At 40.3% G+C, this 24,310-nt stretch overlaps 1 protein-coding gene and 1 non-coding gene across 2 annotated transcripts in view; one reads left to right on the top strand and one right to left on the bottom strand.

Moving 5' to 3' along the window:
* The window catches only part of LOC128060232 (liprin-alpha-1-like), a 102,220-nt gene that overhangs the window by 43,343 nt on the left and 34,567 nt on the right, over positions 1-24,310 (top strand). The window lies entirely within an intron of this gene.
* Positions 1,501-1,573, bottom strand: TRNAC-GCA (transfer RNA cysteine (anticodon GCA)). The gene has a single exon. It is a non-coding gene; the product is annotated as a tRNA-Cys (tRNA).

The following is a 24,310-nucleotide window of genomic DNA, read 5'->3' as shown; positions in this document are numbered from 1 at the left end:
TAGAAACTCTTAACTGGAAATCATTCATATTCCACGCTGTAACTTTCTAGAGTTGACTCTTCTCTGCAGCCTGACTGTGTGTTAAGCAGGCTTACCATCCTTACAAAACCAAATGAAAGTCTGATAGTTTTAGAATATGCTTTTTTCCTGCCAACCCTGCCTTCCACTCTACCTACCCTTCCAGCTCCCAAAGAGATGCATATTTTTGTCCTTAGAAAAAAAGTGAATGTGAAAGTTGCATCCAACTCTCTGTGGGTCAAACGTTTTCTCTATCTATGTACTAAATTTTTGTACTATCTAAAAGGATGAAGCATTGTTGGGAAAATGTCCTGATACTACTTTTAGAATCTTCCGTTTGCCAGTTTAGTATTGGTTGATAGAAGTAAGTCTTTGTACCTGGTGTCATTCAGTAATAAAACTACCTAAAGTTTGATGTTGCTTTACCTTTTATAGAGTATATTATTTTATAATTCACTCATACATCTTTGATAGGGAGGTGCAATTTTTAGAAAGGAAAATTCTGAGCTCGGAGAAGTTAAGAGATTCACATAATTGGGAAGAGGCTTGAATCCATATCTTTTGATTTCCTTATAGTTTACACCTTTCACAGATACCATCTGCTGAATCATGTAATGATTAAAACATATGGAATAAAATTTAAATAACTTGTTATTAAGTGTGGCAGATATTTAAATAAAATTTAGGACAACAGCATGCAAGTTTTTCAAGACGGATCAATTATGTCTTGTGACAAATGAAAAACTACCATTGTAGATGGGAAATTAAACTCTCTGTTATATAAACAACTGAGGGAGGAAATAGTGCTTTCCTTTAAATGCTACTTATGGATTCTCTGGTATATCTATAGCAAGAATGAGAAGGTAGAAAAACTGTCGTATTTTTTTTTCTGAAATACCCATGTATTTTATCTGCAAGGCAGTATTGTATCTAGTCGAAGTTTGTGATTGTTGTTGTTAGCCACACGCCCGGAACTTGGAATTTTAGTTCTCCACCAGGGAGTGTGCTGGAGCTCCAGCAGTGGATGTGTGCAGTTTTAATCACTGGACCACCAGAAAGTCCCAAAGGCAGTATTTTAAAATTTCTCTTTCTAGAAGCTGATTGTTAGTGTGTAGAAACGCAACTGATTTTTGTATACTGATTTTGTATCCTGCAACTTTACTGAGCTAATCAAAGTTTTAATATCAAGTCTGTAATATTCTAAGAGGAAATTGCTAATTTCTCCCATTTTTTAAAAAAAATTATTTTTCAGATATTTCAGTCAATGGAAGAAATAGCTCTGCATCTCCTAAGATGGAATCTGTTGTCTGGGAATGTGTTTGATCAACTTGACACGTTGGCCACATGGTTGTTGTGTGAAGTTGCTCAGTCGTGTCCGACTCTTTGCAACCCCACGGATTGTATCCTGCCAGGCTCCTCCATCCGTGGGATTTTCCAGGCAAGAATACTGGAGTGGGTTGCCATTTCCTTCTCCAGAGGATCTTCCCAACCCAGGGATCGAACCTGGGTCTCCCGCTTTGCAGGCAGACGCTTTTACCGTCTGAGCCACCAGGGAAGTCACATGGTACCCGATGTAATAAAATGAAAAGAAGAGGCAGATGATGTCATTTTCCCATATCGTGAAACCAAAAACAAATGCCTTTTGTGAGACCAAGCTAACAAACCTCTGACGGTGCAAAGAGTAATTCTGTTTGAAGAACTTAACAGTAAGATAGAAGAAGTCCTTTCAAGCTGAGACCTGCAGGTGTACAAAGATCTAAAATGCATATTGAGTAGGCCTGATCATCTGAATCCCATTCCATCAAGAAAGCATGGCTGTGACTTGGATCGTCTTCTCTCTGTGACCCTTGACTGTGTTTGTGGGCCGTATAGGTGGGCACAGTTTGTTTTCTTTGAGCCTATTACCTTGAGGATGTGCCAGGATTTGCCTTATAACACTGCCTTCACGCCCAAACTTCTGAATCACTATGCCCAACAGATGACAGTTTTAGCAGTGGAGGGAAGGCTTCATCTATTACTTGGCAGGTCGTAGACAATGATTCTTGGGGTGCCCTTAATCAGTCTAATGAATGTGTCTGCTAAACAACAGGAACAACTAACATGTTATTTTTCACTGCATCTTGCACATTAAAAAGTTATGTATTTAGGTTCAGACTCTGATAGACTGAAGATTTCCTGTTTGGGGGATGTTACTCATCTTAGTTTTCAGATATTATTCTTTTATGAAGAACTTTGAAACATCGGAACTGGGGAAGTAATAGCCTTTGAGAAGTTTAAATTGTCCAAGTTATGGTTACATCTTTTCTGTTATTTGATAATAAGACTTTAAAGAGCAGACTATAAGAATAATATTCATAATTCACTTAGTAAATATTAAAGGTAACATGATTTTGAAAATGGGTTCTTTGGTTCAGCCTTTAGGCTGGTGGGTTTACAGTATTGACATTGTCTTAAATACTTAAGATGGTATCCTGGTCTTACTATCTTTACATCAATTTAAGAACAGTAACTCCCAAGCAGTGATAGAGGTTTTGTTGTGTGAATTATCTGTTCTTGACCTCTCAGGACGTCATGAAACTCTGTTGCCTTACTTGAATTTTTCTAATGATAATTCTTTAGGCACTTTTAAATTATTTTACTTTAGAAGCTATGACAAATTAATGGATATAGTTAATAATAGGTTTAAATAAGTCTGTATGTGTTTCAATAACGGTTTTAGAATTGTGGGCAAAGATATGTTTACCAGATAGGAATTAGGGGGCAGCAAACTGTGACAATAAGAGGTAAAAGCTTTGGAATTGTATAAACTGCAGCAGCAGCTACCACTTTCTATCTGTATTACTTTGGTCAAGTTACTTGAGCTTTCTTACCATTGTCACTTTGCTTGTAAAATAGAGTTAACACTTTGGAAGATACAAAAGGAAGCGTTTATACAAAATGAAGCGTTTATAAAGTATCTGGCACAGTACTTTTGGAGTAAGTTCTCTTAAAGTGATAGCTTTTACCATGTTCTCATATTCTAATATTAATGTAGCTATATCATACATAGAATTTAAAGGTTTTTTTTTTAATTTTAGTCTTGAATCCTTTGTTACAGTGCTTTCAGCAAATCGAATACTACTTGTTTTGGAATCTTCATTTTATAGTAAAATTCAAAGATTTAGTACTTCCAAGTAAACTAACATAAATCTGGGAAATTTTGTAGAAAGATGATTATTCATAGATTTTGAAACATAGAGGGCAACTTGTATAGTCCAAATACTTGAAAATATTGTAGAGGTTGAATAAAATATTTCTGCTCTTCCACTGACTACACGCAGTCTAACTGGTAAGGAGAGATTTGGTATAATAGACTGTTAGATTAGATATATGAAAATGGGTATTGGTTTAATATAGGAATTTGGTTCCTGGCATGGTAGTCCCTGTTGAGTATTAAAACTACCCAGTTCTCTCACCAAAAAAATGAAGGAGGACTATCTTTGGTTCTGGTATCATTTAAAATCAGTATAACTCCTTTGGAAAGCAAATAGAGTTGTAAGAAATAAGTCATAAAGATTTATATACTAATTCGGGTTTAACTTTTGCCTCTTTCACGTAGTAGCTTTCAGACTTTGAAATTAAGTCAGCTAACATCTCTGTGATCTGGAGAAGGAAATGACAACCCACTCCAGTACTCTTGCCTGGAAAATCCCATGGACAGAGGAGCCCGGTAGGCTACAGTCCATGGGGTCGCAAAGAGTCGGACACGGCTGAGTCACTTTACTTCACTTCAACATCTTTGTGAAAATCATTTGTGAAAAGGCACTAATAACAAAAATACTTTGATTAAATGAGAGATTTAAGTAGCTAGCACAATGCGTGAAGCAGAATAGATGATCCAGAAGTGTTAATTCTATTCCAAATTTCATTTCCAAGTGACCCTAGAGAGAAAGTACTAGAAAGATGTTGACAATTAAGTAATGCTTAAAATTCTCCAAGCCAGGCTTCAGCAATACGTGAACCGAGAACTTCTGGATGTTCAAGCTGGTTTTAGACAAGGCAGAAGAACCAGAGATCAAATTGCCAACATCCGCTGGATCATGGAGAAAGCAAGAGAGTTCCAGAAAAACATCTATTTCTGCTTTATTGACTATGCCAAAGCCTTTGACTGTATGGATCACAATAAACTGGAAAATTCTGAAAGAGATGGGAATACCAGACCACCTGACCTGCCTCTTGAGAAACCTGTATGCAGATCAGGAAGAACTGGACATGGAACAACAGACTGGTTCCAAATAGGAAAAGGAGTACGTCAAGTCTGTATATTGTCACCCTGCTTATTGAACTTCTCTGCAGAGTACATCATGAGAAACGCTGGGCTGCAGGAAGCACAAGCTGGAATCAAGATTGCCGGGAGAAATATTAATCACCTTAGATATGCAGATGACACCACCCTTATGGCAGAAAGTGAAGAAGAATTAAAGAGCCTCTTGATGAAAGTGAAAGAGGAGCGTGAAAAAGTTGGCTTGAAGCTCAGCATGTAGAAAACTAAGCTCATGGCATCCGGTCCCATCACTTCATGGCAGAGAGATGGGGACATGGTGGAAACAGTGGCTGACTTTGTTTTTTTGGGCTCCAGAATCACTGCAGATGGTGATTGCAGCCATGAAGTTACAAGACGCTTACTCCTTAGAAGGAAAGTTATGACCAACCTAGACAGCATATTAGAAAGCAGAGACATTACTTTGCCAACAAAGGTCTGTGTAGTCCAGGCTATGGTTTTTCCAGTGGTCATGTATAGATGTGAGAGTTGGCCTATAAAGAAAGCTGAGTGCTGAAGAATTGATGCTTTCAAACTGTGGTGTTGGAGAAGACTCTTGAGAGTCCCTTGGACTGCAAGGTGATCCAACCAGTCCATTCTAAAGGAGATCAGTCTTGGGTGTTCTTTGGAAGGACTGATGCTAAAGCTGTAACTCCAATACTTTGGCCACTTCATGTGAAGAGTTGACTCATTGGAAAAGACTCTGATGCTGGGAGGGATTGGGGGCAGGAGGAGAAGGGGACGACAGAGGATGAGATGGTTTGATGACATCATGAACTCGATGGGCATGGATTTGGGTAGACTCCTGGAGTTGGTGATGGACAGTGAGGCCTGGCGTGCTGCGATTCATGGGGTTGCAAAGAGTTGGACTGAGTGACTGAACTGAACTGATAAGCCTCTTAATTTATAGTTTCTCCTTCCGTTTCCCATCGTCCTTTTTTCTTGTAACACACTTGCCCTGCAGATTGTCTCAGGCTTTATTTTGCTGTTTGCATCCCTGTGGTGTTTTTGACCATGTTCCTCTGTCTGTTTTTGTTTTGAAAGAATAGTTCCAAGGCACTGTAATATCTGCTTGTTACTCTGTATAATTTTAGCAGCCTTTGCTCTTTCCCTAGGTCAAGAATCTTATTAGGGGTTTGTCAAATGGTGATATTCTGTCATTCTTCATTTCTCAGCTAGATCACTTTAGAAACAGAAACTTCCTCATTTTGATTATTGGACTGTTGAGTTACCCTTATGTTCAGTTTATATAAAAAACACAGTAAGTATGCAACTGTTCTCCTTTGTTTTTAGGATAATAAATTGATCCATAAGAATCTTTCAAAAGTGACTAATGAGATCTTTCTCCTTTCAAAGATCATCGTTCTCCTTTCAAGTATCATTATGAAGCCATGGATTTTTACCGTATTCTGTGTGTTTCCGTCCATTGCAGTTAGTATTTTGTTGTGGCTCAGTCTGTTCTGTCTTTGGTAGTGAGCACCTCTTCAAGATCGCTCCTAAGTGTTTTCGATACTCCCCTAGTGGTTTCTGATAGCTTCCTTGCTTTCTGGTATGATCCAACCTCATTTCGTAAAATTCTGCCTCAGAACTTGAATGATCACTTTCTTTTGTGAGCGCTGGTTCCTTTTAGTTGGAAAGAATTTTCACGGCTTTTTACACACTGCTATCTGGGTGCTATGCTTATTGATACTAGGTTAGTTATTTATAGGTCTCTTCAAAGATGGAGCTAGGAAATACTTTTTTACAGAAAGAAAGTTCAGCATGAGTTTATACTGATAACTTGTAATTAGATAATATTGGAGAGTTTTTATTTAATATTTTAGAATTTTTGTTTCTTATACTGAAACCTTATGATAGATATGCAGACATTACATAATTTCAGTATAATATCAGTATCGTTACTGAACACACTGTAAGGTTTCTTTGTATTTCTTACGTCGTTAGGATGTATTTCCCCAAAGATGTGCAGTCAGATTGCTGTGTTTTAGAGTTAAGCACTCCTCTGTTTGCTTTAACTCAATACATTGTTTAGGTTTGTTTTTCATTTTGATTTTGAGGAACGACTTAAAATTTTTTTTATTTAAATTTATTTTATAATCATGTTTAAAAACTTGATATCTGCGACAAGGGACATTCAGAGGAGTCTAGTTTCTGGACTGTGTTTGTGCTTAGTCACTCATTTGTGTCTGACTCTTTGAGATCGAATGGCCTGTAGCCTGTTAGGCTCCTGTGTCCATGGGGATCCTCCAGGCAAGAATACTGGAGTGGGTAGTCATGCCCTCCTTCAGGGGATCTTCCCAACCCAGGGATCGAACTCAGGTCTCCCGAATTTCAGGCAAATTCTTTACCATCTGAGCCACCAGGGAAGGCCATGAATACTGGAGTGGATAGCCTATGCTTTCTCCAAGGGATCTTCCCGACCCAGGAATTGAACCAGAGTCTGCAGGTGGATTCTTTCCCAGCTGAATCCTAACCTTATTCTTTCCTTCCCTTGGGGGTAGTTGTTTTTTTCAAAGCTTTTTGTTTATCCTTCCATTAAAAGTTACAGTAATTGTAGAAAATGTCTGTATAATATCTGTGAGTAGCTTATATAATCTTTCACATTCTTTTGATATAGTGTCATACTGTTTGTTTTCTCCACATTCTTTTTTTTACTTAACAATATATCCTGGCTATTTCATAGTAGCACTTATAGATAATATTCCTCAGAATGTTTTTTTAAATTGTGGCAAAATATACATGTTGCACTAGTGGTAAAGAAACCGCCTGACAATGCAGGAGATGTGGGTTCAATCTTAGGGTCGGGGAGATCCCCTGGAGGAGGGCATGGCTTCCCAATCCAGTTTTCTTGCCTGGAGAATCCAGTGGACAGAGGAGTGTGACAGGCTACAATCCATAGTGTTGCAAAGAGTTGGACATGACTGAAGTGACTTAGCATGCATGTACGCGAAATACATATAACATAAAATTTACCATTTGAATCTTTTCTTGTTTGTTTTTTGGTATACCATGCAGTTTGTGGGATCTTAATTCCTCAACAAGGGATTCACCCAGTCCCCGGCAGTGAAATTTCAGAGTCTTAACCATGAGACCACCAAGGAATTCCCCCATTCCAGTCATTTTTAAGTGTGCAGTTCAGTGGCATTAAGTACAGTCTCCTTGGTATGTCATTACCACTATCCCTTACTTTTTCAGCTTCTGAAACTGAAACACTATACCTATTGAACAATAATTCCCTGTTCTCCCCTCCCCTCAACCTTTGGCAGCCACCATTCTACTTTTTTTCTTTCTCTCTGAATTTGACGACTCCAGGACCTCATTTAAGTGAAATCATAAAATATTTGTCCTTTTATGATTGGCTTATTTCACTTTGTACAATGTCTTCAAGGTTCACCCATGTCGTAACAAGTGTCAGAATTTCCTTCCTTTTTGAGACTGAATAATATTTCATTGTATATTTATGCCCAACGTTTAGTTTAAGCATTCATTCATGAGACACTTGAGTTCCTTCCACTTTTTGGCTATTATGAATATAGCTGCTATGAATACAGATGTATAAATATTTGTTCCAGTCTTTGCTTTAAATTTTTTTGGGTTAATCTCAGAAGAGAGATTTTAATTCTGTTTAATTTTTTGAGGAACCTCCGAACTGTTTTGTATAGCAGCTGCTCCATTTTACATTTTTGCTAGCGATGCACAAGGGTTCCAGTATCTCTATATCCTCACCAACACTAGTTATTTTCTGGGCTTTTGTTTTGGAATAATAGCCATTGTATTGGGTACGAAGTTGTCCTCATTTTTTAGTTCAGCTCCTACTGCAGGACATTTGCTTTTGAAAGCAGAACTTGCTATTGAGGTCCTTATTCATCTTTGTAGGGCCAGCAGGTAACATAGTACCTAACACATAATAACTGCTAAATAAATGAGTGAGTTAATGAACTTCATAAACTGTGAATTCCAGAAGAGGTGGTGGTAGTCGTGGTTGTGGTTGTAGAGCTGTACCCAAGCACATGATCTCCTGGAATTATAGGCAGCTGTGGGTTTGTTGGGAATGGTAGTCCTGACAGGAGTACCAGAGATACCACATTCCTGTGAACACCAGTGTTTTACTTGGCCCCCCCCCCTTTTTTTTTTTTTGGAGCGGGGAAAGGTCAAAGTGACTTGAAGCTTTGACAGTATGTGTTTACACTTGTAAGTAGGTATAGTAAAGTAAAGGAATAAACAAACCAGCTTTCTTATCTCTAGACCTCTCATTCTCTTTCTGCGTAAATAATCTCATCTCCATCTTTGCCTGTCAGATTCTAATGGTTGTACTTGATGGATCCCTCCAGGCTTCTCTGTCCGTGGGATTTCCCAGGCAAGAATACTGGAGTGGGTTTGCCATTTCCTCCTCCAGGGACTCTCCCTGACCCAGGGATTGAACCAGCATCTCCTGCTTGGCAGGTGGATTCTTTACTACTGAGCCACCAGGGAAGCCAAATCTGATACATTAATTAATAGGAAAAAAAATAGGAAGAGATAGTAAAATAATATATATGGTATCATCCTGTTTTTGTTGAAGAAAAGAAGTGTATTCCTGTTCATGTAGAGTGAGTGATCTGGAAAGATTTTTGTCAAGACCAACAGTGATTGTTCTTGAATTAGCACAATTTATTGTGTTTTCTGTGTTTTTCATTTAATGTTTGTGTTTTCTGATTTTTCGGGAAGAAACACATTGTATTTTAAAAATAGTAAAATTAGTACAGAAACTTTTTTAAAAATCCCAGCTGTCCTTTTTTGTCTAGCTCCCAGTTGCAATGTCTAAGAGTATTTATTCCATATGTTTTTATCTGAATGACTGAAACTTAACGAAGAATTTGGTAAATGCTATAATAGGCATATAGTTCTGAGAAGATTCAACGAGAAGGATCATGTGTGGAAAGGATCAGTTGCAGATGATGTTTGAATTGACCTTGAAAGACAGGGTTTTGTGTTGTTTTGTTTTTAAGAGCATACTATAATACGCCTTTTGTAACAGTGATTAACATTTTGTGGATAGGCATTTAAGGAAATGAAATTTCTTTGATTGTATTTATTCTTTAAACTCATGGCTTCTATTTTTAGGATACATGCATTATCCAGCAGACTGACTTATTCTCTTCTATTTAGCTGAGTATTATTACGGTGGTTTTCCCTAAGCAAAGAGCAGACTGGTGAAGTGGACTGAAGAGCCTATCGTGTGATAGGGAAACCAGCCAGGAATTAGGAAACTTCTAAATCGAAAAATGTAGAAAATACACAAGTAGTGGAGAATTAACTGCATTTAGTTATTTCTGACTTTAAGAAAAAATAAGCTTTTAGAATTTTAATTGATTTTGGTGCATTTTAGATCACTTTAAAAGAATGCCTTAAAATGCTTATTTTAAAGTATTAATTGTGATGAATTTGGTTTGTAAAGTTTTGAGTCAGAGTATAATTCACAACCATTCATGATCCTTGAAATGTTCAAAGAACTTCCTGAAGAAAAGTCAGATTTTATGGGCTGCTCCAGGAGCTCCCCTTTGACTTAAGATAAATATACTCCTGTGATAAAGTCATATTTCTGCAAACTAGCTCACTGAACTAATATTCAGTTCAGTTCGGTCGCTCAGTCGTGTCCGACTCTTTGCGACCCCATGAATCGCAGCACGCCAGGCCTCCCTGTCTATCACCATCTCCCGGAGTTCACCCAGACCCATGTCCATTGAGTCCGTGATGCCATCCAACCATGTCATCCTGGGTCGTCCCCTTCTCCTCCTGCCCCCAATCTCTCCCAGCATCACAGTCTTTTCCAATGAGTCAACTCTGCTCATGAGGTGTCCAAAGTACTGGAGCTTCAGCTTTCGCATCATTCCTTCCAAAGAAATCCCAGGGTTGATCTCCTTCAGAATGGACTGGTTGGATCTCCTTGCAGTCCAAGGGACTCTCAAGAATCTTCTCCAACACCACAGTTCAAAAGCATCAATTCTTCAGCGCTCAGCCTTCTTCACAGTCCAACTCTCACATCCATACATGACCACTGGAAAAACAGCCTTGACTAGACGGACCTTAGTCGGCAAAGTAATGTCTCTGCTTTTGAATATGCTATCTAGGTTGGTCATAACTTTCCTTCCAAGGAGTAAGCGCCTTTTAATTTCATGGCTGCAGTCACCATCTGCAGTGATTTTGGAGCCCCCCAAAATACAGTCTGACACTGTTTCCACTGTTTCCCCATCTATTTCCCATGAAGTGATGGGACCGGATGCCATGATCTTTGTTTTCTGAATGTTGAGCTTTAGGCCAACTTTTTCGCTCTTCTCTTTCACTTTCATCAAGAGGCTTTTTAGCTCCTCTTCACTTTCTGCCAGAAGGGTGGTGTCATCTGCATATCTGAGGTTATTGATACTTCTCCTGGCAATCCTGATTCCAGCTTGTGCTTCTTCCAGTCCAGCGTTTCTCATGATGTACTCTGCATAGAAGTTAAAGAAGCAGGGTGACAATATACAGCCTTGACGTACTCCTTGTCCTATTTGGAACCAGTCTGTTGTTCCATGTCCAGTTCTAACTGTTGCTTCCTGATCTGCATACAGATTTCTTAAGAGGCAGGTCAGGTGGTCTGGTATTCCCATCTCTTTCAGAATTTTCCACAGTTTATTGTGATCCACGCAGTCAAAGGCTTTGGCATAGTCAATGAAGCAGAAATAGATGTTTTTCTGGAACTCTCTTGCTTTTTACATGATCCAGTGATGTTGGCAATTTGATCTCCGGTTCCTCTGCCTTTTCTAAAACCAGCTTGAACATCAGGGAGTTCACGGTTCACGTATTGCTGAAGCCTGGCTTGGAGAATTTTGAGCATTACTTTACTAGCATGTGAGATGAGTGCAATTGTGTGGTAGTTTGATCATTCTTTGGCATTGCCTTTCTTTGGAATTGGAATGAAAACTGACCTTTTCCAGTTCTGTGGCCACTGCTGAGCTTTCCAAATTTGCTGGCATATTGAGTGCAGCACTTTCACAGCATCATCTTTCAGGATTTGAAACAGCTCAATTGGAATTCCATCACCTCCACTAGCTTTGTTCGTAGTGATGCTTTCTAAAACCCACTTGACTTCACATTCCAAGATGTCTGGCTCTAGATTAGTGATCACATCATCATGACTATCTGAGTCGTGAAAATCTTTTTTGTACAGTTCTTCCGTGTATTCTTGCCACCTCTTCTTAATATCTTCTGCTTCTGTTAGGTCATACCATTTCTGTCCTTTATCGAGCCCATCTTTGTATGAAATGTTCCCTTGGTATCTCTAATTTTCTTGAAGAGATCTCTAGTCTTTCCCATTCTGTCGTTTTCCTCTATTTCTTTGCATTGATCGATGAGGGAGGCTTTCTTATCTCCTCTTGCTATTCTTTGGAACTCTGCATTCAGATGCTTATATCTTTCCTTTTCTCCTTTGCTTTTCGCCTCTCTTCTCTTCACAGCTATTTGTAAGGCCTCCCCAGACAGCTAGAGTTTTATATGAATGTACATATAGTATCTCCTTTTTTATGTCTGTTTTCTTTCACCCAGAATTGTGATTTCGAGTTTAATGCATGTTTTGTTTTGCTTTTTAAAAACACCATTACAGTTGACAGTTGACTTTTCACTTGATACTTGAGCACAGGGAATTGAGCAGGGTTCCTGGTGCCCATCAAATAGGCCTTCTGCAGCTTTATTAATTTGTAACTCTTTCCTAATCTTTTTAAGCTGTCATGTACTAGGTGCTGTCTCCTATTTCATATATTCTTATTTGTATATGTTGTTGTTGTTCGGTCGCTAAGCTGTGTCCGACTCTTTGCAACCCCATGGACTGCAGCATGCCAGGCTTCCCTGTCCTTCACCATCTCCCGGAATTTGCTGAAACTCATCTCCATTGAGTCTGTGATGCCATACAGTCATCTCATCCTCTGTCATCTCCTTCTCCTCCTGCCCTCAGTCTTTCCCAGCATCAGGGTCTTTGCTAGTGTGTCAGCTCTTCACATCAGGTGGCCAAAGTATTGGAGCTTCAGCTTCAGCATCAGTCCTTGCAGTGAATATTCAGGGCTAATTCCCTCTAGGATTGACTGGACTGGTTTGATCTCCTTAATACATCTATATATATTAACACCATTTTATAGAGGAAAAGCTGAAATTCAGAGAGGTTACAGAGAACAAACTGGTTAATAAGCTCAAGGGCTCTGGATAAGAATGCCAAGGTTTAACTCTTGGGACTGTCTTTGTAGCTATGTGATCTTCGGTGAGCTACTTAACTTTCTGTGTCTTCTTTTCTTCACATTTATTATAAAATGGTATGACTAATGATAGTACCTGCCTTAGGGGATTGTTGAGAAGATGAAGTTAGGTGTATGAGGCACTTACAGCACTGCCCAGCCGGTAGTGAGTGTCCATCGATGCTAGCTGAGACACAGCACAAGATACTTACAGCTAGTGAGTGGCAGAGCATACACTTAAAGCCTTATACTCAGTGCAAGCAGCACAAAATGGTGCTTCAAGTCAGTTTTATAATTCATGATGGGGCTCACAAATGGAGGCTTTACTAACGTGGTAACATATCAATATCAGATTAGTTGAGGACTAAGCAAGTTTGAGACTTCCTTAAAGCATACATATGCTTGTATGTATGATGTCTATACATACCTCATCAGCATGTGAATATGATGCATTTTTAAGCTTTGAATTTTTTTTTTCTTGGTGGCACTGGGTCTTTGTTGCTGTGCAGAGTCTCTCTCTAGTTGTGGTGTAAGAGCTTCTCGGTTGCAGCGGCTTCTCTTGTTTCAGGGCACAGGCTCGAAAGTGCGTAGGCTTCAGTGGTCGTGGGGCGTGGGCTTAATAGTTGCAACTTGCAGGCTCCAGAGCTCGGGCTCATTAGTTGTGGTCCTCTGGCTCAGTTGCCCTGTGGCATGTGGGATCTTCCCAGACCAGGGATAGAACTGATGTCCCTTGCATTACAAGGTGTATTCTTAACCACTGGACCACCAGGGAATCCCTAAGCTTTAAAATGCCTAAGCTTCTCCTTAAGGGAGAAGGCAATGGCAACCCACTCCAGTACTCTTGCCTGGAACACCCCATGGATAGAGGAGCCTGGTAGGCTGCAGGCCATGGGGTGGCTACGAGTCAGACGTGACTGAGTGGCTTCACTTTCACTTTTCACTTTCATGCACTGGAGAAGGAAATGGCAACCCACTCCAGTGTTCTTGCCTGGAGAATCCCAGGGACGGGGGAGTCTGGTGGGCTGCCATCTATGGGGTCACACAGGGTTGGACACAACTGAAGCAGCTTAGCAGCAGCAGCAGCAGCTCAGGAAAGTAAAGTAGTGTAGAAATTCTATATCTGTAGCTAGTTTCACCGGGGGCGGGAGCGGGGGCACGGTGTCTTGCTATCTTATGTAGCCATTAGCATCAAAACTGGGACCTTGGACTTCCCTAGTGGTCAAGTGGTTAAGAATCCTCCTGCCAGTACAGGGGACACCAGTTTGATCCCTGATCCAGGAAGATCCCACATGGTTCGGGACAGCTCAGCCCATGTACCGCAACTACTGAAGCCTCTATGCCCTAGAGTCTGTGTTCTGCAACAAGAGAAGCCGCTGCAATGAGAAGCCCGCACACCGCAACTAGAGAGTAGCCCCCACTCACTGCAGCTAGAGAAAGGCTGCACTCAGCAGTGAAGACCCAGCACAGCCAGATAAATAAATAAAAATTAAAGGCACAGGTGATCTAAAAATAAAAAGGAAGGTTACCATAGGTATACTCTTGAGCCCTTTATCATATTTCACCCGTTTTTACATGTACCCATTTTTGTGTCTGGATAGGCACATGTACATGTATTTTTATTGTCTTTGCATTTTTATCACATGTATAAGTTCATGTAACCATCACTTTGGTTAAGATACTGTGGAAATTCCCTGGCAGTCCAGTGGTTAGGATTCTGTGCTTCCACTGCAGGGGGCATGAGTTCAGATCCCTGGTTGGGGAACTGAGGTCCCACAAGATCCGCAGCGTGGCGAAAACAAGACAAAACACCAAAACGATACAGAACTGTTTTTATCACCACATCTTTCTTGTGCTTCCTTTCTCCCTACCACCCTTTCCTATTCCCAGGCAACCACTAATTTGTTCTCTGTCCCTATAATTTTGTCGAGAATGTTATATAATAGCTTCATGCAGTGTATAATCTTTTTTTTTTTTTTTACACACTCATACTTTTATTTCTGTTGCATGAAGTTCCCAAACTGGGATCACTGGTAAAAGTTTTGTATATTTTGAATTTAAACACACCTTGCCAAATCATTTTCTGCCACCTGGTAGACATGAACACTTCTGCTAGTTGTGTTTCCTGCATCCAGTTATCAGGTCTGGATGTTATTATTCTTTTTGATTTTTGCCCATCTGATAGATGAAAATGACATGTTGTTTTATTTTTATTTTTTCCCCATCGGTTGTTTCATATGTTCATTGGCAATTTGTATTTCCTCTTTGATGAATTGTCCATATCTTTTGCATAGTTATTATTTGGGTTGTCTTTTTCATATTTTCAGAGAATAACTTTTATCTGGTAAGTGTGGAATAAATAGTGAGTTATTAAATCATAGGATATTATTTGTCTTCTGAACTTAATAGTATCTCTGCCATAGGAAAATTCTTAATTTTTATAAAAGCCGATCTATTTACTTTATCCTTAATGACTTAAGGAAGGCTTCCTGCCTTCCAAAAGAATCATCCTCAATGTTCAGTTATTCTAATTTTATTATGTTTTTATTGTTTTTTAACTATTTATATGTAAAAGTCATCTGGAATTAATTGTAGTAGCTGTGTTGAAGTGAGGTCTTAATTTTGTTTTCTTCCATGTGAGTAGGCAGTTGTGTCAACACTATCCATGCGAAACTATCTTCCTCACTGAATTAGAATGCTGATATGTCATATACTGAGCTCTCATATATATTATTTCTAGATTATATTCTGTTCCACTGATCTGCTTAGCGTAATACCCTTGAGACCCATCCAAGTTACTTCATGTACCAGCAGTGACTGCTTTTAGTTGCTGAGTAGTATGCCGTGATAGAGATGTTCTGCAGTTTCTTTAATCACCCACTGAAGGAGACTGAGTTGTTTCCGGCTTTTGCTATTACAAATAAAGCTGCTCTGAACATTCATGTACAGGTTTTTGTGCAGACATAAATTTTCCTTTCGTGTAAATAAATGCCCAGGAGTGTGATTGCTGGGTTACATGATAAGCATGTATTTGAATTTTTAAGACACTACTCAACTATTTTCCATAGAAATTCTACCGTTTTACATTCTACCAGCAGTGTACGAGAGACGTATGTTCTCAGCATTCTTACCACCATTTGGTATTTTCACTATTTTTTATTCAGCTTTTCTCAGATGATGTGATATCTTACGTGATTTCAATTTGCATTTCCCTTATGACTAATAATATTGAACATCTTTTCATGTGCCATTCATACATCTTCTTTGATGAAATGTCTGTTCATGTCTATTGTTCATTTTCAGTTGAATTGTTTTTTACTTTTGAGCTTTGAGAGTTCTTTATATATTCTAGATACAAATCCTTCGTTGGGAATGTAGTTTATAAATAGTTTATTCTAGTCTATAGCTTGCTTGTTCATCCTTTTAACAAAGTCTAGGAGAATAGAAGTCTTAAATTTTAACAAAGTCCAGTTTGCCAAGTTTTTTTCCTTTTAGGGCCTGCGTTTTTGGTGTCATTTATAAGAATTCTTCAGTGGGACTGCAAATTCTCTGAAGTTTTATAGCTTTATGTCTCACATTTAAATCTATGATCAATTTTGAGTTAATTTGTATAAAGTGAGTTTCATTTCTTTGCCTGTGAATATCCACTAGCTTCAGCGCAATTTGTTGGAAAGGCTATCTATCCTTCCACCATTGAACTGCTTTTGCTTCTTCCTCAAAAATCAGTTATCTGTCCTTGTATAGGTTTATATTTGGGTTCTCTATTCTTTCTTGTTGATCTTTGTGCCTGTTTCACCACCAATCCACAGTGTCTTGATTTTTGGAGCGCCGAAGAATTGATGCCTTTGAACTGTGGTTTTGGAGAAGATTCTTGAGAGTCCCTTGGACTGCAAGGAGATCCAGCCAGTCCATTTTAAAGGAGATCAGTCCTGGGTGTTCTTTGGAAGGACTGATGCTAAAGCTGCAACTCCAATACTTTGGCCACTTCGTGTGAAGATTTGACTCATTGGAAAAGACTCTGATGCTGGGAGGGGTTGGGGGCAGGAGGAGAAGGGGATGCCAGAGGATGAGACGGCTGGATGGCACCACTGACTGGATGGATGTGAGTCTGAGTGAACTCCGGGAGTTGGTGATGGACAGGGAGGCCTGGCGTGCGGCAATTCATGGGGTTGCTAAGAGTCGGACACAACTGAGCAACTGAAGTGAACTGAACTGAACTGATACAGTAAGTCTTAAAATTGGATAGTAAGATTTTCCCCAGTTATTTTTCAAAATTGTTTCATTTATTCTACTTTTTTTCCATATTAAATCTAGACTCAGCTTGTCTTTAACTACTAAAAGTGTTACTGAATTTTGACAGAAATGTTATTAAATCTAGAGGTCAGATGTTGAATCTCCAATCCATAAACAGTGCTGTTATGGATTGACTTGAGTCCCCCTGAAAAGTGAAAGTGTTAGCCGCTTGGTCGTGTCTGACTCTCTGTGAGCCCATGGACTGTAGCCCGTCAGGCTCCTCTGTCCATGGAATTCTCTGCAGGGAAGAATGCTGGCGTGGGTAGCCATTCCCTTGTCCAGGGGATCTTCACGATCAGGGATTGCACCTGGGTCTCCTGCATTGCAGGCAGATCCTTCACTGTCTGCGCCATCAGGGGAGTCCTTGAGCCCCCCTAATAAGCCCTAACCTCCAGTACCTCAGAATGTGACCTTGTTTGAAAATAGGGTCATTCTAAATGTTATTAGTTAAGATAGATTTATACTGAAGTAGTGAGGGACTCGTGTTCCAGGATGACAGATATCTTTGTAAAAGGTAATTTTGGACACAGGTGCACATAGAGGGAAGATACGTGTAGAAGCATGGAGAGAATGCTGTGTGAAGGTTAGGTTTGTGCTGCCACAAGGCAAGGAGCTACTAGAAACTGAGAAAGATACCTGGAACATATCTTGCCCTATCACCTTTAGAGGGCATATCCTCTGGAGCACCTTGATCTCAGACTTTTAGCTTCCAGAAATGTGACACAATCAATTTCTGTTGGTTAAGCCACTCAGTTTGAGGGACTTTGTTATAACAGCCCTAGCAAACTAATAAAACATATATCTGTTCATTTATTTATATCTTCCTTAATGACATCAGCATTTTATAGTTTTCAGCACAGAAGACATATATGTTTTGTTAAGTATATACGCAGGTGTTTCTTTGTTAAAAAATAAATGTATTGTTTTAATTTTGTTTCTACATGTTCATTATATATAAAAACACAATTGTGTACAGAAATTAAATTTTTAGGTATGTTTTTCTCGTATTCTGCAACCTTGTTGAACGTACTCATTCTAGGACTACTAAATTTTATTAGTTTTTTGTTGCTGTTATTAATTTAAAATTTTTTTCTGAGATTCCTTGGGATGTTCTATGTAGACAGTAATGTCACATGCAAACAGGGACAGGTTTCTTTTTCCAGTCTCCACACTTTTTATTTCCTTTTCTTGTTTTGTGCTGATGGGACTTCTAGTACTCTGCTGAATTTGAGTGGTGGGACTAGGCATTCTTCCCTTGTTTCCAACATTGAAGATAGAAATCCAGTGTTTCACCACAAAGTATGATGTTTCCTATAGGGTGTTTTATTATATACTTTATCAGGTTGAAGAAGTTACTTTCTATAGTTTGCTGAAAACTTTTAACATCATGAATGCTGTTTCTGCATCATTTGGTATGATCATGTGATTTTTCTCTTCGTTATGTTAGCCTGTTGATTTGGTGGATTACATTGATGTTAGAATACTAAACCAGCTTTGGATTTCTGGAACAAATCCTACTAAGTTGTGGTGTTGTGTAATACTTTTAATATATTTTTGGACTTGATTTCCTACTATTTTATGAAGGATTTTTGCATTTTTTAAGGGGGTGGTATTAGTCTATAGTTTTCATCTTTTGTATTATCTTTGTTGGGCTTTCTTGGTGACTCAGACAGTAAAGAATCTGGCTGCAATGCAGGAGACACAGGTTCCATCCCTGGGTCAGGAAGATCCCCTGGAGAAGGGAATGGCACCCCACTCCAGTATTCTTGTCTGGAGCTTTCCATGGACAGAGGAGACTGTCGGGCTACAGTCCACGAGATCGCAGAGAGTCAGATATGACTGAGTGACTAACACACTTTTGTTCTGCTTTAATATTACAGAGTTGTTCTGTGTATTCTTGCCGCCTCTTCTTAATATCCTCTGCTTCTGTTCAGTCCATACCATTTCTGCCCTTTATTTATCCCATCTTTGCATGAAATGTTCCCTTGGTATCTCTAATTTTCTTAAAGAGATCTCTAGTCTTTCCCATTCTATTGTTTTCCTCTATTTCTTTGTACTGATCACTGAGGACGGCTTTCCTATCTCTCCTTGATATTCTTTGGAATAGCAAGATTGTTTGGCTCCAGAAGGACAGAAATGGTATGGTCCTAACAGCAGCAGAAGATATTAAGAAGAGGTGGTGAGGATACACAGAAGAATTATACAAAAAAGATCTTCATGACCCAGATAATCACGATGGTATGGTCACTCACATAGAGGCAGACATCCTGGAATGCAAAGTCAAGTGGGCCTTAGGAAGCATCACTACGAACAAAGCTAGTGGAGGTGATGGAATCCCACTTGAGCTATTTCACATCCTAAAAGACGATGCTGTGAAAGTGCTGCACTCAATATGACAGCAAATTTGGAAAACTCAGCAGTGGCCACAGAACTGGAAAAGGTCAGTTTTCATTCCAATCCCAAAGAAAGGCAATGCCAAAGAACGCTCAAACTACTGCACAGTTGCACTCATCTCACAGGCTAGTAAAGTAATGCTCAAAATTCTCCAAGCCAGGCTTCGACAGTATGTGAACCATGAACTTCCAGATGTTCAAGCTGGTTTTAGAAAAGGCAGAGGAACCAGAGATCAAATTGCCAGCATCCGTTGGATCATCAAAAAAGCAAGAGAGTTCCAGAAAAAAACATCTATTTCTGCTTTATTGACTATGCCAAAGCCTTTGACTATGTGAATCACAACTGAAAGAGATGGGAATACCAGATCACCTGACCTCCCTCTTGAGAAATCCGTATGCAGGTCAGGAAGCAACAGTTAGAACTGGACATGGAACAACAGACTGGTTCCAAATGGGAAAAGGAGTACGTCAAGGCTGTATATTGTCACCCTGCTTATTGAACTTCTATGCAGAGTACATCATGAGAAACGCTGGCTGGAGGAAGCACAAGCTGGAATCAAGATTGCCGGGAGAAATATAAATAACCTCCGATATGCAGATGACACCATCCTTATGGCAGAAAGTGAAGAAGAATTAAAGAGCCTCCTGATGAAAGAGACAGGAGAGTGAAAAAGTTGGCTTGAGGCTCAACATTCAGAAAAGAAGATCATTTTCTTATTCAGATCATTTCAACATTCCATGGCATCTGGTCCCATCACTTCATGGAAAATAAATGGGGAAACAGTGACAGACTTTATTTTTGGGGGCTGCCAAATCACTGCAGATGGTGACTGCAGCCATGAAATTAAAAGACACATACTCTTTGGAAGAAAAGTTATGACCAACCTAGAGAGCGTATTAGAAAGCAGAGGCATACTTGCCAAGAAAGGTCGTCTAGTCAAAGCTATGGTTTTTCCAGTAGTCATGTATGGATGTGAGAGTTGAACGGGAAAGAAAACTGAGTGCCGAAGAATTGATGCTTTTGAACTGTGGTGTTGGAGAAGACTCTTGAGAATCCCTTGGACAGCAAGGAGATCCAACCAGTCCATCCTAAAGGAAATCAGTCCTGAATATTCACTGGAAGGACTGATGTTGAAGCTGAAACTCCAATACTTTGGCCAGCTGATGCGAAGAGCTGACTCATTTGAAAAGACTGATACTGGGACAGATTAAAGGCAGGAGGAGAAGGGGACGACAGAGGAGGACATGGTTGGATGGCATCAACAACTCAATGGACATGAGTTTGAGGAAACTCTGGGAGTTGCTGATGGACAGGGATACTGGCTTGCTGCAATCCACGGGGTCTCCAAGAGTTGGACACGACTGAGCGACTGAACTGAACTGAATATTAAGTAATCCGGCCTTCATAGAATTTGTTTGGATTAGTTCTCTGCTGTTTTCTGGAAGAGATTGTGTAGAATTGGTATTCTTTTAAAATTGTTAGATTTTACCAATGAAAACATCAGGCCTGAATATCTTTTTTCAGGAGATTTTAAACTACAAATTCAATTTGTTGAATAGTTATAGGACTGTTCAGATTATCAGTTTCATCTTGGGTGAGTTTTGGCAGTCTGACTTCTGAGGAATTGGTCTACTTCATCTGAATTGTCTGGTGTATATGCCTAGAGTTGTTTGTAATATTACTTAGGTATTTTTAACATTTTTATTGGAAAGTGAAAGTTAGTGTTGGCTGTGCTGGGTTTTCATGGCTGCGTGCAGTCTTTGCCTAGTTGCAGAGCGTGGGGGCTACTGTTTGTTTTAGGCTTTTCATTGTGGTGGCTTCTCTTGTTGCAGAGCCTGGGCTGTAGAGTGTGTGGGCTTCAGTAGTTGTGGCACACGGGCATGTCACTGTGAAGCATGAGGGAATTTCCTGGACCAGGGATCGAACCTGTGTCCCTTGCATTGGCAGGCGGATTCTTAACCACTGGGCCGCTAGGGAAGTCCTTCCTTCTTATATTTTTAATGTTGGTACAGTCTCTAGTGATATCCTCTTTTTCATTCTTGATATTGGTTAATGCCGGGGTCCAGCCCCGGTGGATCCAGGGAATTCGAAGCGAGGACGGCGTTGGCGAGGAAAACTTAGGTATTTAGAGATATAAGATTAGATTAGAAAGAAATAGTCTAGTAGGAAAATTTAGGCGGAGGAAAGGAGGCTGAATAACTTGGCTTACTGGGAAAACTAATAAAACTCCAGACAAGGAACTTGCACCATCCACGCCAGGCCACCGGCGTCTGTTTGAATATCGGAGAGTGCCCCGCCTTGGGCTCTCTCTCTTATGGATCTTAGGAGCCGGGACAAATAAGTAGACGTGGTGAGCCTCCCTGCTCCAGATGGGAATTCAGCCGGTAAGAGAAAAGAACGACATGGGGAAGCCCAGCATCGGTGCAAGACTCCAAAATCTATTTTTCAAAATCAGCTTATATACCCCAAGTTGTTCATAAAGTAATAGAGTTATGCAGGGGCAGCAGTCCTGACCCTCACTGAGACAAGGCTTTCTTTTTGCATACCCTCCCGTATACAAAAGGTCTCAGGTGGTTTACATTATCTTCTGGCCAAGAGGCTTGTTAACATTTTTATGGCTCTCTTCCTGGGTAATTGTCTATCAACCAGAAAACTCCTTTTCCCTAGAAGTGTTTTTTCTTTACTCTGCATCACCCTCAAAGTACTAAATAAAGTTACCTTCCTGTAGAAGAAAGGTGCAGTGGGTTATAACAAAGAAAGTACTTAACTCAAAGATCTAATGTTGCTAATACCAGGTCTGCTGCCTGTTTTTCTATATACCAACTATATCTAAAAATAGAGGATATGAAAATTTGGCAGCAAGTATTGGCTCAACAAATGAAACCTTTAATCAGTCCTATTCTAATGATTTTGACTCCTCAGAAGCCCCTACATTCCTAGGATGCTTTAAGCTTCCTGTGCCTCCCGCAGTCAGGAGGCCTCAAACAATCACATGCGCAGCTGTAGGAGTCCTGTAGGCAGACTAAAAAGCCATCAGAGGGGTTTTTGGATTGAAACACTCGTATTATGCCCAGGAGATTTATTATCTAAAAGCTCTAATTTTTTCCAGAAAAAGGTGGTGGGGGGACAGTCCCCGGTTAATGACAGAAGAGTAGGTGGAAAGCATAACACAGTAAAGCAGGCAGATTCTGGTCTTGGCGAGTGGATGCTCAGGAATTTCCAGGGGGAATCCCTGAAGCCGATCACGTCCTTGGGTTTTGTCAGGCTTCCTTCCGCATGACCTTGTCACGGGTGGGATTCCTCACGCTGGCTCCCGGCAGGTTAAGTTGTGTTTCTCTGTCGTTTTAAATCATTCGTACTAGAACGTTATCAATTGTACTAAAGTTTTCAAAGAACCAGCTCTTGGGTTGCGTGATTTTTTTAAAAAATTGATTTTCTGATTTCAGTGTCATGGACTTCTCTTCTTTATTATTTCCTTTCCCTTGCTTGTTTTGGCTTTATTTTGCTCTTTGTGGTTATTATGAATAACACTATTCTGTTGCGAACATTCCTATGCACATTTTTGCTTCAGTTCAGGTCAGTCGCTCAGCCGTGTCCGACTCTCTGCGACACCATGGACTGTAGCATGCCAGGCCTCCCTGTCCATCACCAACCCCCAGAGCTTGCTCAAACTCCTGTCCATTGAGTCAGTGATGCCATCCAACCATCTCATCGTCTGTCGTCCCCTTCTCCCCCCGCCTTCAATCTTTCCCAGCATCAAGGTCTTTCCCAATGAGTCAGTTCTTCCCATTGTTATGCCCAGAGTCCCAGTCCCCAAAACTGAGAGAATAAGATGTCCACAGCAATGCAAAAGCATAAAGGGGTTTTATTGCCAGCTCGAGCCAGGGCTCCCGTCTCATCCAGCGCAGTGGAGTCTTGACGAGAGCCCCGAGCCCAGATTTACAGCAGTATTTATAAGTTTAGAACAAAGACAGGGAGTTGGCAAGGGTTGATTGGCTGCAGGGGTTTCCTGGTATTTACTGATTGGCCAGTCATCATCCCTCTGATTGGCCAGCGTTATCATCTCTGATTGGCCAGAGTTACCATCTCTCTGATTGGCCAGAGTTACCATCCCCGGAAGCCCCAGAAGCATGACTCAGGGATTATTTTTGGCCTAGTGCACCTCTCTGAGCCTGTCATGGCTCTGGTGAGGTTGTAACATTCCCCCCGTCTTTAGATCATATAGAGGAATCTTCCTCTTTGTTTGGGGGTACAGTTTGATATTGCTGTCTAAGCACAAATAGTTGAACTGTATTAATATGCTCTTTTCTAAACGTAATGAGCCAGGTGTTTGTTTTTGGGCCCAGTAGTCGTACATTATCTTTTTAGGGTGGTACAGGATTTGGGGCATTACAGTCACTATTATACAGAACTCTCTGTTTTGATTAAAAACTGATGCATGTAAACATGGAGTTAGCCCGATGTGTGAACAAACCCACCATCTTCTGTCTCAAACACAATCTAATTTGTCTTATTTAGTCTTGTAATATTGGCCACCTAGGCACATAGTGGGGCTTTTTACTTTTAAAGATAGAGCATATGGGAGGGGGCTTCTCATACATAACTTTGAAAGGGATTAAGTCCAGCTTGTAGGGGGTATTACGCGCATGGAAGAGGGCGAAGGGAAGGAGAGTCACCCAGTCCCCGCCAGTCTCTACTGCCAATTTTGCCAAAGTTTTTTTAGAGTCCGATTTATCCTCTCAACCTGTCCTGAGCTCTGGGGATTGTATTTACAATGTAGCTTCCATTTGGTCCCCAGAGCGGGGGCCAGTCCCTGTACAATCTGACCCACAAAGGCAGGCCCGTTATCAGAGCCAATAGTCACTGGCAGCCCAAATCTAGGTACTATTTCTTTTAGGATCTTTTTAGCTACTGTCACTGCTCTTTTTTTCTTAGTAGGGAATGCTTTCACCCACCCAGAAAAAGTATCCACCAAAACTAACAGATAACGGTATCCATACTTGCCTGGTCTTACCTCTGTAAAATCTACCTCCCAGTGTTGCCCTGGCCTCTTTCCCCGGTACCTCAT

This window comes from Budorcas taxicolor, chromosome 2, assembly GCF_023091745.1.
Source record: "Budorcas taxicolor isolate Tak-1 chromosome 2, Takin1.1, whole genome shotgun sequence".
NCBI classification, from domain to species: domain Eukaryota; kingdom Metazoa; phylum Chordata; class Mammalia; order Artiodactyla; family Bovidae; genus Budorcas; species Budorcas taxicolor.
The sequence above is the reverse complement of the archived record's forward strand: the minus strand, read 5'-3'. Positions and strand labels throughout refer to the sequence as shown.